The 17225-nt window shown below is 42.4% G+C and overlaps 1 protein-coding gene across 13 annotated transcripts in view; it reads left to right on the top strand.

Annotated features, from left to right (window-relative positions):
- The first annotated feature begins 3855 nt into the window (after positions 1–3855).
- Positions 3856–17225, top strand: part of PPFIBP1 (PPFIA binding protein 1) — a 179248-nt gene continuing 165878 nt past the window's right edge. For 3 of the 13 annotated variants that reach the window (XM_037915204.2, XM_043538329.1, XM_037915171.2), the window contains exon 1: positions 3856–4261. The gene's annotated coding sequence lies outside the window, so the exon portion shown is untranslated. The remainder of the gene's footprint in view (positions 4262–17225) is intronic. The other 10 variants (XM_037915147.2, XM_043538313.1, XM_037915154.2 and 7 more) reach the window with 7 other exon arrangements.

Raw genomic sequence — 17225 nt, 5'->3', positions numbered from 1 at the left:
CCAAGCACAGAAGCAGTATTGGTCATTTGCTGGGTCTCAGTCTTCCTGCTGAGAAATGTAAACAAACTATAGAGCAGCGATTCCTGACTTCTGCATCACGGTCCTGTGAAAGGCTTTTCCCATCAACATAGCTATCGTTTCTCAGGGAGGTGGATTAACTATGCCAATGAGAAAAGCTCTCCTGTCCGCGTAGGATCGTCTTCACTAAAGCACTACAGAGGCACAGTTGCCCCAGTGCAGCTCTGCTGCTGTATGTGAAGACAAGCTCCTAGACCATTTCCACTGGGGTTGCATCAGTTTCTGAGCAGAGCTCCTTGATTTCCTACCAGATGTTTCACTTTATGCTACAGCCTCTTTGGTTTGCTACACTGGAATCAAATTGTTCTGGAGACTTTCTTTGTTGCTTCTCTGATGTACATTCAACGATCATCACTCTGGCTCTCACCAGCCTGGGTTAGATTGCAGGGTGACCCCAACACACCCCCATTCTTATATTCCCCACAGAAATGTATGTCCTGTACTGCCCAGCCCTTTGCTGGACAATACAAGTTTTATAAAGTCTATTATGTCTTTAATATACACACAACTTGTCACCCTAAATGGAATTTTCCAGACACTCCAATTTAAACACACTGGATTAGCTAAAACAATAAAACAAGTTTATTAATTACAAAGAGAGAATTTAAGTGAGTATCAGTAATGAGGCATAAGAGTCAGAAATGGTTACAAGAAAAATAAAGATAAGACATTTACTAATGTCTAACTTAACAAACAATATCAGATTAAAGCAAAGTTTCTCACCATATGCTTTTAGCAGTCTTACTGACCAAACCTTCTAGGTCAGGATCCCTTCTCCCAGAATCCAATGAAGGCTTCATTTGTTACTTCAGGTGCCGTGAATTCAATGGGAAGGTAGAGAGAGAGAGCAGTGCCTTGGGTGTCCCTCCTTTTTATAGTTTCAGTCCCCCTCTTGTAACACATTTCCAGCTGGATTCCAGGAGACAAAAGGTCTATGTGGAAGGATGTTCTCCACTGCTTTTTTTCTCACCTATTTTGAGCTTCCTTTGTTTACCTTCCTGCTTGATGACTCGGTTTATTGCTTAAATCAAATTAAGCAGAGCACACATTCTTTTGTTTAAGACAGACCTGTTTGCTAACCTCAGTTTGGAACATGTTTTAATAACACCATAGAGTGGAATCTTATAACTTCACGTACAATGTTGCCACACGTATTTTATCAGGATGATACTGATCAGCAAAGTAAGAGTTTTCAAACGATTCCTCACATGACATACTTTGTACAAAGATTATTACAATAGAGTGTAGGGTGTGACTACAGGAGTACTGTACATTCTGTCACAATAATATTTACCTACCTACCTCAAAAGAAATGTGTGTAGAATTGGGTAATAGCCCCTCACCTGAGCATTGTAAGGATAATTACCTTAAAGATTGTGGGATGTTCAGATACAACAGTAATGAGGGCAAAGTAAGTACTTAAAACAGAATAGGGTGACCAGATGCCCCGATTTTATAGGGACAGTCCCGATTTTGGGGTCTTTTTCTTATATAGCCTACTATTACTCCCCACCCCCTGTCCTTATTTTTCACATTTGCTGTCTGGTCACCCTAAACAGAGAGATACTGTATTAGGATTAATTAGTTCTTCTGTACAGTGCTTTGAACATTTAAAATAATATATCCATACTAATCCACACAAACATTTGAGCTATTCACTGAAGTTAAAAAGGCAAGGTCATGTAAAGTATGTATCTTAAAAATGCCTCTGGCAGCTTTCAAAATTATAGGCTCAACTATACATACTCATTTTGAACCACAAATACAGAGACTATTGTCATTGTGCAAAATATATTAAACAATGTAAAACATTCTAGAGCAAATATCTGGTTGTGACAATCTCCTGTTGCCTTGCCAGGAGGGTTTGGTGAGATGTTTGTTTTCTCAAATGTTGCATTTTCAGGAGTGTATAGAAAACAACCTTTCTTACAATTCAGCCTGAAGCAATAAGGGCTAAGCTATTTTGGGAGATGAGAGATAAGCAAAGCAGAAAACCTTATCAGAGATTTGTCTTGACTTGCAAGGTATTTTCTTTAATGAAAGAATTCAAACAATGGTCAGAAATGCTCTGTCGGTTTAGATTTGTTTTCAGACAAAACTCACTCACACAACCCTCCTACCAAAATAGGCCTGTTTGGATTAGATTCCTGAGTGTTGCTCTTTGACTTTCGGGATTAAAAACTAGTTAAGAGTCAGAAAACAAAGAATGAACAGAAATAAATGGACAATTTGGAGCACAGACAGAGATTAGTAGTGTGTTTCACCAGGGATCAATATTGGTTCAACATTTTATTAGGATCTGAGTCCAGATCCAAACTTCTCCAAAGCTGACAGGAAGAGTGAGGTGTTTAGATCCAGAATTTTTGTGTTTGAACCCATCCCTTATATTTATTAATTGTCTGGAACATAGGGTGCATACCAAAGTGTCAAAATGTGCTGAAGATTCAAAATAGTTAGTCAAGGTGTGGGAGAATGTCCAGAAAGACCAATCAAAATTAGGTAACTGGGCAATATAATGGCAGATACATTTCTGTGTAGATCTGTTTCATGTAAAATACAATTGTTCTCATACACACTGATGGGTTTTGACTCTGTTGTAACTTCCCAACACAATGATCCAGGAAGCCATCCTGAACAAATGAAATGAGATGTTTTCTTGTTGTGTTACAGCTAGTAAAATGTTGGGCTATACAGAAAATGTCATTGTACAAGCAGCTAGTTGGGGAACAAAGTTGGGTCTTCCCAGAAGGTGATCTAAGGGGTGGAGAGGCTGCTTAAAAAACAATGAATCCACGATGTAATTAAGATAAGACACACAGGACTGTTGGTAAGAGCTTTAATTTTATTTTCTGGCTCCATTCTGGTACTATCAGTCCAGTATTACAAGCGGTTAATATCCCATCACATGGCAGGGGCCAGTACCCACCATCTCCAGAGGCGACTATTACAAAGAGGGCACTATACAAACTAATATCCTTACATGCTTGCTTTTTATTATTATGATGATTTATTTATTATTTATTAATGTTTAAAGGTAGGTGGCTTAAAAGTGGTTTGTATAATTGTTAGACGGTCCCAAACATATAATAAAAGTGATGACTTTACCGATAGTTCCTAAAGGAGGAGAATTGTGATTGTTCTTCCTGTTTGGCTCATTCAGAATCTGTGTGCTGCTGCTGAGTTGGTGAATATTTGCTGCTCTGAATAAAGCCTGTATTGAAATCCAAATGCTGCGAGCATGCTTCATAATTACGAGGGAATCAAACTCCGGGGATGTTTATGTGCAGGAGATTACGGGACTGCAGAGCTGGAGGAAGCTGTTCTTGCTTCCCTCACTGCTCTGGTTTAGGCAACTTTCTGCAGGGTGCCACAAGTTGCTGGGGTCTAGCTGGGAACAAACGCGAGTACCAGTGTGTGTTGCAAGAAGTAGATCTTTGGGGGAAGGGGTGTTTTGAGGCGCGGGGGGGGGGGAGTTGCAAAGACGTTGATCTTTGGTGGGTGAGGGAGAAGAGTGTGGCAAGAAGTGGAACTGTGGTGATTTGGGGGGGGGGGAGCTCTGTGTATGATTTCGAGCTTGTACCAGTTCTAAACAGTCTGTGTCGGAAACATCGCAAAGAGAGCCACTGTGTCGCAGCGCTGGTGCTGCTAACACTTTTCAGTGTCTCCCAAGGTGGCTTTGTTTACACCTTCCTTTTGGGATCTGAGGTTAAGTAATAATAATAATTAATAATAAATAATAACTGTAATGAATAAAGTGCCCAACTTCTGCTTTTGCAGAGCTTCATGAAATCACCGCCTCCCCTGCCAGGAGACACGGGGGAAATCGCACCCCCCCTCCGCCAAGACCCTTATTTCCAGCCGGACTCTCGCTCCAGCCCTGCAAGGCATAACATTCTCCGACTTGTTCTGAGTGACTGTTCCCGGCCCCAACCAGCTGGCGCGTGTGGGCGGCCATTCCAGCCCCGCCCCGCCTCTCTGTGGCCGTTCCCCGCGGGGAGGGAGGTCTCTGGAACCCGAGTGACGTCAGCTCCCCGCTCAGTCCCTGCTTGGAGTCCCCGGGCATGGTGTGAGCGGCCGAGAGCGAGCCCCGGCCGGGACGAGCGGCGGTCGATGGTTTACAAGGCTGCCTAGGGAGAAGGTGCCGCGGAACTTTTGGGAAGGGACGCGGCTGTTTTCCATCCAGGTAGGTGGGTCTGGTTGCACTCTGGGGGGAGTCGGGAAAAGAGGGGGGTATTGCAACACCGTGCTGTCTGCAGCTGCTGTTCCTGGGGCACAGCTTCCCTCTGCAATTCCTGCTCCTCCTTCCAAAACAAAACCAGTCACTTTTCCTTCTCTCTGGGCGTTTATTTATTTCAACTCCCTTGAAGCGCGGGGCTGTTCAGTGCCAAGCTACCAGTGAAGAAGGGTGGTGGGAAAGTACCGAATTCAGTCTGCCTTGTAACGTTACGGTGCTTGTGTTAAATGGGGATATTTCTGTAGAAGGTTTGTTTGCACTAGTTGGAAGGATTTGGTAAGGGGGAGGGAGTGGAGTCTGAAGGAAAATGCAGGGAGCTCGCAGCCAGAAAAAAAGGGGAGGGTGAGAGAGAGCGAGGGTGCTTTGTAGTACACTTCAAATCTGGTGTTTGTAAGGATCTCTGTGTGTGTGTTTTAAAGTGTTTCTCTCTCTCTCTGGAGAAATGGGGGAGGGAGGATTTCTTGAAAAGGAAAACCTGTTGCTTTCAGGTGCCCTGAGTTTCTGGCTTCAGGCTCACACCATGTTATGTGGAAAGGAGAACAGGAAGCATGGGTTGGTTATAATGCTGTTTCAAATAACCTACTTAATTTGTTGCAGTTTAGTGACTGAGAGTCTGGTTCTCAATGAAATAATCTAATAGAAGAAAAGTTTATTAGTGTTGTGGGTTATCATCCCCAAGAAAGACTGCAAGTGATTTTTATGTAATTAAAAATCTGCACTTAGTAAGTTATTTGCGTTCTGTGGGAGGCTGTGTGAAATTCAGCTACATGTGTTAATTGGAAAGCAGCCTCTTGGGAAAAATTTCTGTTGAACAGCAGAGATAATTCTGCTCATCTCAGCCACTTCTCACCTCCCCCCTTAATTTTAACACAGAAACATTTTCTGTTGCTTTTAAAGTTCTGCTCTGTCTGGAAAATGAAGGGCTCATGTAAATATAGATGTTTTTATTTCCCTTCTTGCCTGTGAAACGGAGGCCATAATAAAGTTAGGAGAATGTCTGGGTATTGCTTATTCATTGCAGCAAGACAAATCCACCTTTTGTCAACTAAAATATGGTAAAGGTTGAGCTACCTGTGTCAAGTTGGTACGTAACAAACCGTTCAAAATTTTAAAAGCTACACCTGCTTGTGTTACTTCTACTTCGACATTTATTTTAGAGATTGTATGGCCACTCAATGCAAGGAGGGGATAGCTTTCTCCCATCAACAGGCATTGCCTGTTTCTGGATCTTTAGCCAGGGTTTAACTGAAAGAGTCTAGGGTGATGACTCATGTTTCCAGTTCCAGTTTGCTTTCCTTAGTCCAAAGGAAAGTAACCCCTTTTCCTCTCCGCCTTGTGTCATCTGCACAAGGGAACGGGAATCAGCTTCACTGTGAATAACTGGCTAGCTGGCACCCAGACTCATGGCACTAGACTAGTGTATATCAAGTGGCATCATCAGCCCAGCCGATGGGAATGAAAACTAGATGTGATTTGTGCTCCTCATGGGAGTTATGTTGAGGAAATGAATAGGTGATGACAAAATTTAGACTACTGGACTCTTTGCTAACTGGCCACTTAATAGGCTTGAAAAATGAAGTTGATTAGAAGGGCTAAAGTTAAATATGCCATACTTCTGTTGCTGCATGATACAGTGCATTATAGCAGGATGGTTGAGGTTGGATCTGTGTTTGGGTTGCCATACTGTGGGCACCAGAGTGTATTTATAGACCGTCTCTAGCTATAAGCCATGGAGAGAGACAGCTTTTAGGAAAGTGGTGGGGAAAAGGTGTGCTTAGGTTTAAGCTCTAACAATTCTGGGATTTAATAGGACTCTTCCAAATACAACCACTAAAATGCTAGATGTGCCTTGAATTAGCAATGTTTCCCTCTCCAGGGCCTGGTCTACGCACAGTTCTTATATAACTATTTTGGTTAAGCTTTTTTGCTAGAATATTTATACTGTACCAGTACAATCCCTAGCATGGATGCAGCTATTCCAGTATAAAGATGCTTCTTACTGGTATAGCTTGTTTACCTTCCCTTTTGGCAATAGTTATGCCGGCGTAACTGTATCCACACAAGGGGAATGTATCCCTTTGACTCTTAAACATAGATGATTATCTATGCACAAGAGTTGTATTGTTTTAACTATACCTATATAGCTGAATTTCAGTTATCTTTGGAGCTTTCAAAGGCTTTGCTGGTTTGGTTTGGTTTGACCCCATAAAGGATTTCCGTAGTAAAATGTGTAAGTGGCTTGTTGGAGAGACAAAGTGGGTGAGGTAATATCTTCTATTGGGCCAACTTCTGTTGGTGAGTTGGTGCAATAAAAGATATCACCTCACCCGCTTTGTGTCTCTGATATCCTGGGACCCGCACGGCTACAACTCCACTGCATAAGTCATTCCTTGTGGCACATACTGAAATGGCAGCAGGGCTGAGCAAAACAAATATCTGCATTCCTCAAACTGAGTCCTCACAGGGAAAATGTTCTTCATGCTTGTGTGATCAAATATCTGACAATAAAATGTCTTGGTGTGTCAAACCCAGATTTATTGCTTCTATTAAAGGCAAGAGTCAGAGCTTAAGAATTTACATTACTGAAGAGCAAGAGTGACTTCTAATTTTTGGTAACATCATAAGTGTAGATTTCAATAAAATCAGTAGCAAGGTAATCAGTGAGGCAGTGTTAGAGCACAGGGTTGGGAGCCAGGAGACCTGGGTTCTGTTCTTTGCGCTGATGCTGACTTTATGTATCAAGTCGCCTAACTCTGAGAGCCTCACTTTCCTCATGTCTGGACTGGGGATAATAATATCTACCTTGCAGGGAGGTTGTGAGGCTCCGTCTAGTAATGTTGGTATTGTGCTTTAAGATCCTCTCCTGGAAAGTGCTACAGAAGTGATACATATTGCATTATTTATTAATTCATAACCTGGATTTTAAAAAACACCCGTTTTCAGTTAGCCAAAGTGATGCTGATATAATAGCAAATATGTATTATATTGCTCACCGATTAAGATTGGTGTTATGAGCCCTGGAATACAAAGTTTGTTACTTTTCTCCTCAAAGTCAATGGTAGTTGCACGTGTTTATCTGACAGAGCTTGGCCTGGAGGGTGGCGATTCTCTAGTTTCAGTGGCATTATCTCAGTTTTAGAAGCATGCTTCCTTTGAGCAAGGCACTGTTACACTTAGCACCCATTAACCCTCTTACATGAATGTCAGGGATGGCCTGAGCCAGTGTTTGAATCCAGTGTATTTATAGCTGAATTTTTGGTTTGGTCCCATTTCTAGTTAGTGTTGCATTTAACAGCTTGACTGAAGGATATTTAAGTGGACCCATCATGCCCACTGGTATTAAAAAAGAAATCCACATTCCTTTCTTTAAAGTTCTGTGTGTTGTAGTAATTCTGGTCAGTAATATCACTAGTTTACTGAATACCTGTGAAATTTAGGGGACGTACAGAGACGATTTATGCTCTATAAACAATTTGAAGTCAGTGGTGTCACATGGGCTGTAAGTCAGCACTGAATTTGGTCCATTCTCCTACCTGGGCTGTCCTCTGCTCTGGGCCACAGGGGTATGGGGTGTTGATAAGAATCCTTCCTTCCCAGCTCCACCCCCACCACCCCTCTCTTCACTACCACCACTAAATTGCTCTGTAGCCCAAACACACCCCTCCCACTAGGCAGGATCTACATGGCAGAAGATCTTTGGGATTCACATCTTCCACAACCCATCCTGGCTTCACACTCGACCATTCCCTGCAGAGTTCAGCTCTATACAAGGGGTCCACACCTTGCATGCCCCCCCCGAGGCCCTACTTCCCTCACCTGCTGCAGGGGAAATGTCTAAGTTCTACTGCCAAGGGAAGCCTCCGCAACCACAGATTTTTTTTTCCCTTGATGTACACATCTGTTCCCTCCGAATTCTTGATCAAGACTTGGAACAACCAAAGAAGATGCTTGCTCCCAGAGAATCCATCCTAGAGTTTACACAGAGCCCTTAGACTATGAGCTGTTTGCAGAAGGGATTTTATCTCCTGATTTGTTTGTACAGTGCCTACAAAGGGACTTGGTTGGGAGAGGGGCATTTAGCTGCTGCCACAGCAGAAATAGTAATAGTCCAGTGCACTTTGGCACAGGAGAGAGGAGATCATGGAGTGCCATGTGAACACTCCTGAAGTTCAGATATGGTCAGCAAAGCTTCCTGGTATGTACCTTGCTTTTGTCTGCATGCATCTGTAACTACTCATTGCAGAGCTCTCATCATGGAGGTATGCATATCAGCGGGAAGGTATACCCGAGACAGCTGCTTCTGTTGTTGAACTCATTATTTTCAGACTTGAAAGAGAAATTCAAACTCTTCTGCAGCTGTAAAGCTCCACAATTACTGTGTGACCTATTTCTATCTTACATGTTAAAAATCTGAATATGGTGAAGTTATTTAAATGTTCTAAGCTGATAACTTCTAACTGACTTTTTTGGAGGCCAGATTTACTGTATATTTCTGTTGTGAGGTTAATCTCAAATAGAGACCTGATGATGTCCTTTAGCTTGCATATAAGCTCTTTTCATCCCTAAATCTCTTTAAGTGATCTACAAAGGGATCAGAATCATTATCCACACTTTTCAGATGGGGAAACTGTAGCCTAATAAAAACAATTAACTCCAGACACCCTGGAATCTTTGCATATGTACAGTTAACAGTGACCTCCCCTAATAGCGGTCGCTCACTGTTACCAGTCATTCATAGGTGGCACGTGAGTCCTCCATTTGGGGAGGCTCACACATGAGTGCTGGAAGCAACCTCGAAGTTGGGAGGAGCCACTGGTGCCTGGGCTGTGGCCCTGCTCCCGCTCTGCCTCTTCCCCTTGAGGCCTTAGGAAGAGACAGCCTCTTCCCCAAGGAGGTTACAGTCTGGGGGGAAGACATTCGAAGGGGAGTTAGATGCCCAACTAAGTGTATGCCCACGTTGTAATGACATGGTATGATTGCAGTTTCTGTAGACATACCTGAGCTAACTTTAATCTAGGTAGCTCAGGTACTGGAGCAGTGAAGCCATGGCTGCATAGGCTTCAGCGCAGGCTAGACAGCTGCCCAAGCTGCTGCAGCTTCACTTCTCCAGTAGCTAGATCAGGGGCTCTTAACCAGGGGGTTGGGAGGTTGTTACAGAGGGGGTAGTGAGCTGTCAGCCTCCACCCCAAACCCCTGTTTCCCTCTAGCATTTATAATGGTGTTAAATATATTTGTGTTTTTTAATGTATAAGGGGGGGTCCCACTCAGAGGCTTGCTGTGTGAAAGGGGTCACCAGTACAAAAATTTGGGAACCACTGAGCTAGATCAAAGCTAGTTCAGGTATGTGTGCATGAGCTGCAATGACTCCCCCTTAGAAAGTGTCATCCCACCCTTTCCTCATAATCTTTTTAGTAGAACTGGCCAATAATTATGTTGCAACAGCATTTAAAAAAAAAAATAGAAATACTGAGGCTGATTCTCCTCCCACACCTGTTTTATACCTAACTCTGACTTCAGTGAAAGTCGGGAAAAACTCCTCTGCTGTGAGAGGTGAATTGGGCCCCATTCAGTTTTGAGATGATTATTCAGTACTGTTGTATTAGGTAGGTGATCTGAAAACTGTGAAGAAACTGCTTAGAGCTATGTGAAGACAGTTTCAGAAATCAAGATAATATATAGCAAGCTTATCTTCAACGTGCTTTACGAATGCTAATCTTCACAGCACCGTGTGAGAGAGGGTGAGTATTATCCCTAAGGGGTATTTTTCTTGCCCAAGGTTTTTGAAGGAGTCGGTATCAAATCCAGAATTAGAACTCAGTCCTCTTCTTGGAGCAATAAACTATGTTTCTCTAGCCAATAGGTTTCCTGGAAATATGGATGCTTCACTGTTGGGCAGGGGGGTGCACAGGAATTTAAATTTGACTGCTTTTGGAGGGGCATGTTAGAGCTGGAGCTGGGTCCAGGGCTGGCACAGAAATAAATACCTTTTTAGACAAATATTGGGGATGGGGGCCCATACCCCTGCTTGCCCTCCCTTGTGCATGCTCCTGCTGTTGGGTTACATATCTAACTATTTCTCTTCACAGTTGTTGTACAGCCAAGGCTTTGAATGATGATTACATCAAGTGAGGAAAACAATGGCTATATCAGTGGGATACTGTGTTTTCAGATCTTTCCTGTGGAGGTTGGCCTTGGTTGGTTGTTTTTAAACAAAATATCCAGCCAGGGGATTAACTGTGAACATTTTCCAGGGTGCTGTGAATTATACGGTCACTTTCCTGACTGAACAAGATGACTTGTATTTTTGATTCAGATCAGGCTAAGGATAGTGGCGCGCTCTGGTATTTTTCTAATTGTAGGGAACAAACTGTTCGTTACCAGTGTGGGGTTTATTATTTTTACTAAAGGTTGGAATTTTCTGTTGTTAATCAGCTATCAAACTGGATTTGCAAACACTTACCTATGATATGTGTTGTCCTTCCGGTGAACACATACGGTTTCCCCATGTTTGTATCTTTCAGAGCCTTTTATTCCTTTCTATCTTTGCTGTGGAGTGGAAAAATATGGTGGATAAAAGCTTGATTTTTTGAATGAATATGTGCCTGGTTTTGTCAAAAGCCCAAACTAAACCAACCATATAATAGAGCTGATTGTGCTGCATGGGAATGTTTAAATAACACAAATTGCAGCAATGGCCTTTCTTAAGCCTCTGTCATTTCCTCTTGCATGGAAATAATTTGTGAGTGAAGGGGACGTTTACCTGAAAACATGGGCAAGGTTTGGCAAGGCTGGAGGGCAAGCCCATGAGTAGCTGCAGAAGCTGTGTAACTGTGAAAAATCGTGACTCAAACACCATGGATCCCACATCAAGATGTGCTGCTTCTCTACGTTTCTCTCATGGTGGAAAGGGTATCTCTGCAACTGCAGCAGCACCGCCTTGTGTGCCAGGCTCCAGTTAACTCCCTCCACATTCAGAGGAAATGCAGGGTTTAATGCTGCTTTAGTACTCCCTCAGCTTTAGGCAGAAATCGTCCTATCTAGGCAGAAGGACATGCTGAATAGTGGCTGTTCCTCTCCTCCACTCCTGGCACACTCCACCTCTTCCCCGCAAGCATTTTAATAGGGTGAATGTAAATGTATCCTTGAGGAACCAAGAATGTAGGCCATGCTTACGTGATGGGGGGACTATCCTGTGAAGCAGTGACTGAAAAAGACTTGTGGGTCGTGGTGGATAATGAGCTGAATGTGAGCCCCCAGTGCAATGCTGTGGCAAAAAGAGCGAATGCAGTCTTTGGATGTATAAACAAGAGAATCTCAAGTAGGCACAGAGAGGATATTTTACCTCTTTATTTGGCACTGGTGTGACCACTGCTGAAATAGTGTGTCCAGTTCTGGTGTCCGCAATTCAAGAAGGATGTCGATTAATTGGAGAAGGCTCAGAGAAGAGCTACAAGTATGATTAAAGGCTTTGAAAATTTGCCTTGCAGTGATTGACTTAAGGAGCTTCATTGATTTATCTTAACAAAGAGAAGATTAAGGGGCAACTTGATTAGTCTGTAAGTACCTACGTGGGGAACAAATATTTAATGGTTGGCTATATAATCTAGCAGAGACAGGTAGAACGTCATCCAAAGGCTGGAAATTGAAGGTAGACAAATTCAGACTGAAAATCAGGTGTAAAAATTTAACAGTGAGAGTAATTGACCATTGGAATAACTTATTAGTGGTAGATTTTCCATCACTATTTTTAAATCACACCAAGATGTTTTTCTGAAAGATCTGCTCTAGGAATTATTTGGGGGGAATTTCTGTGGCATATGTTAGAATAGAGGATCACTATTGTCCCTCTTGGCCTTGGAATCTGTGACTCTATAAAAAGTCACCTCAGGTGCACAGAAACTGTTATCTATGCAGACAGGGGAACATTCTCTTCCCTTGTACAGCTACCCACAACGTTTTCAAGACTTTCTTACAATTTTCTCTCTGCTGCACTGCAGAATGGAGAGGAACATACAGTAGGGGTTTGTGTTCTCTATGGTTTACGTTAGAGTCCCTTTAATTTGAGGCCCCAGACATGAGTATGTGTGAATACAAATGTTTGTGGTTTTCGGGTCCAACACAAATGTGACATTTAATACTTCGTCTTATGTTGTGAACCCCAAATACAGTTTCCCAGCATGTTAAATCCTGGGAATCAGACAACGAAAATAATTCTACGTGTAGATCCATTGTAGTTTCATTTTCTGTATCCCATCCAAATGTAAAAAGTAAAGTCTACCTAAAGACACAGCCACAGCTTCTAACTGGGACAGCAGCTTATTTAAGAGCCTAAATATAGATTTAAATGCCCACTTAGAACTTTTTTGAGCTAACTGGATAAATGGTGGACAGACCATTATATTTTTTAATTGTTTTAATATTACAGAGTGTTATTGATAAGACGTTCTAGTAGTAATAATGCATGTGTAGCACTTTTACATTTTCAAAACACAAATGTTAATCCCCACAAACATCCTTGGGATGTAGATAAATATCATCCCCATTTATCACATGGGGAGAGTTAAGGAAGGAAGTTTGAGTGACTTGTCCAAGACCAGAGAGGAAATCAGCTTCACAGCTTGTATTAAACTCAGGACTTCCTGACTCCCAGTCCTCTGTTCAGACCATGAAACAGTGCTGCTCTAGCCAAGGCATTAGAGCCAGGACTAGAGCTAACTAAAGAGTTCCTGGTTGCCAGTGCTGTGATTTATTTGTTTGTTTATTTTTTAATCTTGACGTTGTCTTTGTAACAGCAGATTGAATGGATGGGTACATTGACACCCTTACACTGGGCACCGTACTTCAGCCTTTACATGTGTGTTGTTATGGGAACAGTCCCATTGACTTTACTGAAACTTCCAATGGGAAATTGTATGCTGATCTGTCTATATAGCGGTGTATGCTTGTCCTCTTCATTGTTCACTTATAAATCTTATTGGAGAGTGTGAGGTTCAGACTTGTGAACCACCTACTGTAGTACCTGAATTCCTTTATCATAGGACATAGATGGGAATCTAATTATAGGACTTAACATTTGTTTTAAAACGTACTGATTTATGACAAGTAGTTATTTTCAAAGGCTTTTATGGCACTATCTGAGACTGGTTTGAGAGAGCAGCTTTATTTGACTTTTTTTTTCATGAGAGAAGTGATTAAAATAACAGAGGGATGGAAAAGTCGGGACCATAAAATGGATGATGGGCTTTAATGGGGAGTTTATTTTGGCTAACTTTAGTTGTTTAGTGATTGGTCATAAGTGTCTATTGACTAGTCAATTTCTAGGTAACTGCCACTGGAAAAAGTAGAACTTACATTTCAAATATAAAAATAGAATCCAAGTTCTCGTTACCAAAAGCTTATCAAACACTTTAATGTTTGTGAAAGGGGAATTGAAACTACTAAATGTGATTTAAGCTGGAGACCTGCAAAATAGCAAGACGAGATAGATAGATATATATATAACTTTTTTTTACAGTAATTAAAAGAAGCTCTTGTTTTCAAGGCCCTACTCCTACAGTGCCTTGTCTGAATGACAGAAGGATAAAATTAAGAACACACATACATTTACCAAATTAACAGGGTGGTGTTTTGGTACTTGTGGAAAGGGTGGCACTCTGCTGAGTCTGTGACAGCTTTACACATAGCTGCCCATCTGTTACATGATTCAGCTGTTAGACTGAATGGTTTTAATTTAAAACAGCGCTAGTATTAGGTGAGTTGAGTCAGAGTACCTACATTCAGAGATAATGCTGCTTCTGCCTCCTTAATTAATTGTGCTGTACACTTTTCCTTCCTGCAAAAGAAACCCATTCAATCGCACAAATCAAGAAAACTGGAACAATTCTCCCCTGTTGCACCCATAAAGGCTGCAGAACCCTCAGATCCAAATCCCATACCTGGTGTAGGCAGGTGCAATTGAAGTCAGTAGGAATTAAGCATGTTTATTAAGGGATGATTTGGCCCTTTTGTTTCTTCTTCTTCTTTGTATTACAGTAGCACCTAGAGGCCGACTTTTGGACACTGTACAAACACACCGCCCATACCTCAGAGCGTCCTATCTAAATAGACAAGGCGGACAATGGGTGAGAGAGGAAACAGCTGCAAAGAGAGGTGAAGGTCACACACAAGATCAGTGACACAGCAGGAAATAGAACCCAAGTCTCTTGGCTCCCAGTCCTGTGACTTACCCACTGGACTGCTGCTTCCTCCAAATGTCTTTGCTTTTGTCTGTCATAACATACTCCAATTATAAGGAAATGGAAAATAGTTTCTTGAAAAGCTGCAGTTTACATCATGAGTTGAATTTTCCTAAAGTTTAGAGCTGATCCGAAACCTGGGTTTTGGTTCAGTCCTTTTAAAAGGATCAGAATCATCCACGAAGTCTGGAGGTGAATTTCTCCAAAGTTTGGAAGTGTTCAGATCAGGGTTGTACAACTCAAGTCTGTCTCTTGTAAATGTGAGTACATCTTGGCTAAACAGTGGCTGAGGATCAGGCAGAAATATCACACTTCTACAGGGATTTGAAAGGGGGTAAGCATTAGCGCAGATCAGTTGTTTAGGGTGGCCCAGACAAAGGGGAGTTTGTAATAATATGCAGTAAGATTAAGGAAAAAGAAAACGTACGTTCACTGGAGGCAGGAGACCTCTGAAAATGAGGAAGTAAAATTTGACAGGTAAAGATGTCTGTAGGGCCAAATTAAGATCATGTGATATATGACTCAAAACAGGATTTTAATAATTGTAATTAATGCCTTCCCTGGGGAGCCTTTGCTGCTTAGACTGCATCTCAGGCAAAACTTCCTGCTGCTGAGAGACATGCAGTTGGCCTTCTATAGAAATTACTCCAACAACCTATAGTTCAACAGAGAATCCATTTCTGCTGGAGAATCCCGTAGGCTGGTATTAAATGTTCTGTGGAAAAGTGGTTATTCACTATTACATTTCAAAGGACTCTCTTTCATGAGGGATGCTGACAGGGAGATGGACTGGATGAGCTTTAATTAATGTGATTTCCTCATTATGTATGTTCATAGCTGCCTCTCGTGTTTTGGGATTTTTTGAGTCTGGATCTTCTGAGTCCCAGGTTACTACCCTAACCACTAGACTCTCTCTTGAGCAGATTTTAAAAAAGTCCACCAACCACCACCAAGTATTTTCAGGGAACCTGTCCATTGTAGATAGCTGGGGTGAGTTAGGTGCTCCAAATGCAATGGTGATGGGTGGGGTATAAAAAAATCAGTTAGAACAGAATTGGGTAACTAGGATACCATGGCAGTTTCCTCTATTTCTGTCCCTACTTGTATGGAATATAAGTCAGGGCACGATATGGCTCAGTAAGAGGTAGGTGCACTGAGTAGCCTGGGTTAGCCAGCCCTAGGAGTTAGTCCCTCTGTGCAGGAAGGAGGAAATGCTAGCTGGGAAAGCCCTGTTCTGCTGGACTTTAGTCTGCCTGCCTGCACAAAACCATCCTTTTGGTGAATTCCATTTTAAAATTAGGACAAAGGAAACTTTTTGAATTCTTAATTTAAATCTCTGTGGAAAGTTTCATTGTGACAGGGCCCCGAAAAGCCTGTCAGTTGGATTTCCAAAGCCTGCGGTATTTGTGTCGCATCCAACTGAGGTTCATTTAACCTGTCACAGCACCTTATTTGTTTAAAGAAACATCCGGGAAGGTTTGGAAATATTTCCTGGCGAAGCTCATGTAGATAGGTTTCCAGCATTCTCTTTTAATTCATTCAGGTAGATGTGCTTCAGTCATCCAATGGGCCTTTTTTTCTTGCCGTGACCAGGGCTGATGCAGGTATTTGCTATGGGGTAAAGGTAGAGGGAATTCTAGAGGCGGTCACGCAAGTGGGGAAGGACATGTGTTTCTACCCACCATCCTTCTGGCAACAGTTACTCTCTTTTGGTCTATACCCTGTTGGCAACCACATATATAAACCCATAGCTTCTAGCTGAAATCATCTTCTAGGGGTCGGTATGGGCTGATTATAATAATGGGGGACGCTGTAGTGTTGGCATTTTTAACACTGTCCTCTGTCTGCTCTTGATACTGGTAAAAACATCGGTGTCCTGTCTACGCTACCGTGTACGCTCCCACTAGATCTAATTCATCACAGCATAAAGCCTGAGGGTGATAATGCCATTCTAAGGGTATGTAGGTAGATCCTATGCTGAGGGAAGGGGTTTTTCTGTTGGTATAGGAATATCACCTTCCCCAATGATGTTAGTTATGTTGACAGTAGGATGTAAATATCTGTTAATTTTAATGTTTAACCCATTAACTTTATATTGTTTAACCGGTTAACCGTTAACCAAGGTAGCTTGTGCGGGCTGGTGTGGGGTGGCAGGGGCTGGGGTCCTGCTGGGCCAGCCAGGGTTGAGGTCCCCTTGGGGCTCCAGGCCTGGGGTTCCACGTGCCCTCCAGGCCTGGTGTGGCTGGCTGCTGGGGTAAACGGTTCAGGTCCAGTTAATAGTAAGCCTAATGCTTACTGGTTAACCTTCTACATCCCTAGTTGACAGGAGCTCTGAGGGGGGAAGAGGGGGTGGTTTTTCACACACCTGACGGACATTGCTATGCTGTTGTAACTCCTGAAGTGTAGACCAAGCCTAGGCAACTTTCTGGGGGAGCTTAAAACTGATTGATCCATTTCTCCATTTTGTCCCCCTCCTACCTCGCACTGCCCCAGTGGAAGCAAAGAAAGTAACATTGACAATACACCCACCCCACCCCTTTCAAGGTTCTTTCTGTCACTTAAAAAGTGTGTTCTAAGTGAGTTTAACCTTAACAGTGCAGATGTCACTGCAATAATAGTTAGTTTCTTGTTCACCATTCCTTTGTCAGTTGCATGGCTGGCTTTTCTTCAGATTGTTC

Source organism: Chelonia mydas, chromosome 1 (genome assembly GCF_015237465.2).
Source record: "Chelonia mydas isolate rCheMyd1 chromosome 1, rCheMyd1.pri.v2, whole genome shotgun sequence".
NCBI classification, from domain to species: domain Eukaryota; kingdom Metazoa; phylum Chordata; order Testudines; family Cheloniidae; genus Chelonia; species Chelonia mydas.
The sequence above is the reverse complement of the archived record's forward strand: the minus strand, read 5'-3'. Positions and strand labels throughout refer to the sequence as shown.